This window comes from Oratosquilla oratoria, chromosome 19, assembly GCF_046742065.1.
Source record: "Oratosquilla oratoria isolate Oo_2021 chromosome 19, ASM4674206v1, whole genome shotgun sequence".
Classification (NCBI taxonomy): domain Eukaryota; kingdom Metazoa; phylum Arthropoda; class Malacostraca; order Stomatopoda; family Squillidae; genus Oratosquilla; species Oratosquilla oratoria.
The window spans coordinates 32,998,594-33,003,593 of record NC_134795.1 but is presented as its reverse complement, the minus strand read 5'-3'; the positions used below and the strand labels follow the sequence as shown (position 1 = coordinate 33,003,593).

Sequence of the window (5,000 nt, the reverse complement as noted above, 5' to 3'; positions counted from 1 at the left end):
ATATATATATAGTGTATACCAAAGGCTTGCATGCCTTTCCACCTCAAGACTTGAGCTTTGTCCGCGCTGCCGGCAGCGTTCGAGCCGAGCGAAATATCCTAGCGAGAAGAAGAGAAGCAAAGAGAAGAGAAGAGAAGGGCTGTCCTCTCAGCCGCCCACCCTCCTCCCTCAGCCCGACCCTGGGGAGCGATCCGCCTCGCCCGTCACTACCCGAAGAAAACGAACAACGAAAGAAAACGTGATTATTATGATAAAGTAAAAGAAAATGCTTTCTCAAAGCGTGTAGGAAATTATGAAATACTTGGAAGAGTAAACACTCTAACTGAAATGTGGAAGAGATGCACACGTGTATGCACTTACACACACATGGTGCACATTCACACGCACACGGACAGACACGCACACGAACACACGCACGCTCATGCTGGAAGATTTTCTTTTTCTGTAGTCTACGTCCCGCTGATTCCACAAGGAGGTGAATATTTAATTTCAACCTGAAACCACAACTCGAACTCAACCATCACTGGCTAACTAATCAATACTCTTTCCTTGAACACACAACTCTGTCTGGAACTTGAAGATGAGCTGCCATTACATATATCAGTGGCGAAAATAAAGTAACGATTGACCCAGTGATGGCAACACCGTCGACGACGAACGGCCAAACCCCTCTATAGTAACCAAAGTCATCCCACGTTGCCGACATTGAAATAAAAAACATCACTGGGTGTATGGGATAATTAAATTGAGTAATCTTCAAGTTCAAGTACACAACAAACATGAAGCCGACCCAAAAAGAATTATTGTGTGGATTTTCCTATTGGAGTTGGCTGATGGTGATCCAGTTAGGAGCGACAAACGATGGTGCCACATTGCACCACACGTCAATATTGTGACCAATTATACACATTGTTAAACGCAAAACAACGAACAAAACGTGTTTTACGAATTACAACATACGGGTTAACAACGGAAAATAGAATAAAATATAAAAAATTGCAGTTCTAAAACAATCTTTTGTACATTTGGCAACGTAGCCCAACGTGCTTAAAGGTATAGAAACAGCTCAGCGAGAGAGGAAGGGAGGAGGGAAGAGAGGAGTAGAGAAGCCGACAAGGATAGAAGAATGAAAAATGCATGTAAACATAGACAATAAAAAAAGAAAATTAAATGAAAAATGGAGAATAATTTGAAAATAAAAAACGAGGATATAACAAATTCATTCATGTATAATAAAGTAATATAACAACGCTAAACAGAATTAGTATACGACAGTTACTCCAAGTCAGTGACCACGCAACTATTTACCTTTCACAATACATTCTTAGTGACAACCACAACCCTGAATCCAGTGCCAACAACGACCACAACCACTACATAACCCCCAAATACTAAAGCAAACTACCGAAACGAACAAATAACTCCAAATACATTCCCTAACACTGTGCGTCCGTTACTGAACCTGCCCGTTACATACCAAGACAACGGGACAGTTGCCACATGCGCTGGACACGGACCTGATCCACAGGGTCGTATTGAGGACCTGACCAGTAAACGAGTGTCGGTAATTGGACCTTAGGATCCTAAACTGTCAGCGGCCATCGATTTTTTGGTCCACTTATTGAACGCACAAATTATAAACTCCCAACTCAAGACACACTAGCCAAATTTCATTCTAGCTACAACTACTCTACGTCATTACTACTACAACTACCCCATAACACAAACTACATTTATTATAACCAACCATATCTACAACTTCTAAAGTTCTTAACGAATACACCTAGATTACATATCTGCCAATATAATTTATGTATACAACTACTTCATCTACAGTCACTAAAATCCCACTTAAGATTGACAACTACAACTAAAGCAATGCTTCATTATTCCTTGTTCAACAAAACTAGTGTCTTGTTCACAAGTAATTCATTAAAAACAAAACTCAATTAAAAATACACAAAAATAAACAAGTAAACAACTAAATAAAAATAAACAATTACTCAAACCAGAAATTGCTCCACATTTAGGAATTTAGTCTAATTCAATTCCACACAAGAGAAGGATGCGGGCGAGAGGGAGAGGTGGAATTACAAACCAAGCATCCATAAACTACCTCGAACACTTTAACCTCGTTATACCAATGTTGCTGGTTAAGGCATTAATCACGGTTAATAATACGTGATTGGGACTGAAGAAATGGATGAGATAAGACACCACAAACATCCACAATCAACCAATCCTTCGGCTGGACCAACGAGGTGCCAAGATTAGGCACTGCACTGCAGTGCAGTCACTGTAACCAGCGAGGCACTGCAACCAATACGTCACTCAACAGTGTCCTCATCATACTGCTCTGCAAGAAGAAGAAGAAGAGAGGGAAAGAGAGAAGGGAATGTAGAAGAGGACGAGGGGGTAAGGTGAAGAAGAAAGAAGAGAGGAAAATGAAGAATTTGAAAGACGGTTAGGTATAAGACGAAAAACGGGAAGAAGGAAGAATATGAGGGAGGGAGGGAGAAAGTAGAAAGGAAGAAAAACGATAAACAGAATAGCAATAAGTAGGAGAGGAGGAGGAAGAGGAAGAAGAAGAGGAAAAAGAAGAAGAAGAGGAAGAGACTCTTCCCAAGAGTCTAAACTACTTGATTTAACCTCGATTTGGTCACACGAACAAGTTACTTAACCTGGCTCAAGGACCATCAAAGTGGTTGCCCACTCCACACTTCCTCCACACTCGCTCCAGCTGCCTGACGAATTTATTCAGCTGAATGGGGGTGGTGGGGGGAGCAGCTCCTCTCCCAAGCCCCCCATTTTGGTCTGAAACCGTACCTCAGCTGAATAAAAGCCAATGTCACCAAATTGATGGCATCACCTCTACATAGGAGTGTCTGAACCGGAGAAAGTTAAGCTTAACCTCAATACATTAAACTGGTTTTTATATAATCAGGTTGTAGAATGTGGACAAATTAGGTTAACTATAAACTATTTTTACCTTGAACAGATACACCCTACTTCAACAAAATATAACTACACAAGCTAACCTTGTACTTAAAACCCAATACACTTACTAAACCCATACCTAACCTGATTTGATTAACCTCCAAACCCATGTAGTTACAGAAATTAACCCAAAATTTAACTTCCTTGACGTATTTTAAACCAACAACATAACTACTATAGACTGAGAACTGTTATTGAGCTATTTCATTGACAGCTGCAACTACTGCTACAACAACTACCACTGTACTTAATGTTAAGTGAGATCATAAAACAGAAGATTGCATGTTTCATATAATTTGAAATATGTATAAAAACTACATACAATGATACATGCTTACAACACACACACACACACACACACACACATATATATATATATATATATATACATATACATACACACTATAAATATGTGTGTTTATGTATACAACTACAACAGAAATATACCATGTCATGCACCAGAGGTAGTCATGCATTACAGTGTGGTGCCACCTGCAGGACCATCAACTCTACCAATACTCACCAACCATCACAATACCACTATCACACACCATTCATCTATATGCAAAATACATAGTACAGGGGTATCTATAGTACACACTAAATATATATGTATATGTATGTGTGTACAAGACACACTAATGTAAATCTGACTTAAGATTAAATAATCTCAGATCATTGTGTACTGAAATCAAACTAGTATATGTACATACACTATATATATATACACATACATACACACAAATAAAATTATACTCCAATCAGTAAACCTAAAAATGCAAATATTTGGTGTAATGCACACACACAATTATATATATATATATATATATATATATATATATATATATATATATATATATATATACACATGTTCAACCATGGCATAAACAATAACATTGTCCCTTGTAAAAAAAAAGTATGTATTTAGTATACATAATCTCATTACAATAGAAAAGTATACTGTGAACTACAACAAATAAAATGATAAACTTCACTATACCACACCATGTACAACACTATACATCAAAATCCACCTGTCACCATACACACAATTTAATGATTATATTTCCATTTGTATACTAAAATATCTTAAAATCTATTTTATCACAATATACTCACTATGTATTAGTTGTTGTTATCACCATATCCTTACTATACTAGCCTACAACAACTAGATTATAAGACTAGTACTAGTCTGTCCGCTAGCTCACCTTATAACCCAACTAGCTGTGAAAGTAAGACTAATTCCTAGGTATGCTAGCTTATGTCAGACGTACTATTCATTCAGTAATAGTACTATGCGCTTTACAAACTATCCTCATGCCTTGCTCTTTGTGCACACTTCACATTATCAACACAACGGATGGGTAACAGACTAGATCACAACATAGGACCAACAGTCCAGTTCATAGTGCAACAACATTATCAAATGATCAAAAAACATGATTAGTTGGACACACTATTCCATTTGTCCATAGATAAACTTGCAGGAAATATTTATTTACACTTAAATGTCGCCTTGTAACACCATTCTCCCCTTCATGTCATCAGAAGAGATGGGGACGACCGTCGCAAGGGTCCTCCCCTCTCACCTTGAATGGGATCGCCCGTATCACGAAGATTGTAATGTCGGCCATATGAACAATTTCTATCCTTACCTAAACTTTGGGAAAATCCCAAATTCCTTGGATTCCAAATCAGAAGCTTCTCTACGCGATGGGAGTACATGCACAACACTATTTTTCCAAATATACCAACATATCGGTCGATTTTCTTGTAAACTTCCAGCAATCCACCTAGTACACTGGCGTTAGGTTGAAACTGAGAGGCAGATGGGCGAAATTCCCATCATTGAGAAAGCTCTGCCCCTCGCTGCCCATTGGTGCATTTGTAATAATACCATCCAATCAGAGTGAGCTGTTCAGACACTTGCTGGCTGTGGACGAATAGACAGTAAGCGTTACGATGACGTCAGAAAATGGGCGGAGACTCTTCCCACGCTC

At 38.5% G+C, this 5,000-nt stretch overlaps 1 protein-coding gene across 11 annotated transcripts in view; it reads right to left on the bottom strand.

The window, feature by feature from the left end:
- Positions 1 to 4,821, bottom strand: part of LOC143035824 (uncharacterized) — a 125,402-nt gene extending 120,581 nt beyond the window's left edge. For 10 of the 11 annotated variants that reach the window (XM_076202840.1, XM_076202839.1, XM_076202838.1 and 7 more), the window contains exon 1: positions 4,656 to 4,821. The gene's annotated coding sequence lies outside the window, so the exon portion shown is untranslated. The remainder of the gene's footprint in view (positions 1 to 4,655) is intronic. The other variant, XM_076202844.1, reaches the window with a different exon arrangement.
- Between the last annotated feature and the right edge of the window lie 179 nt (positions 4,822 to 5,000).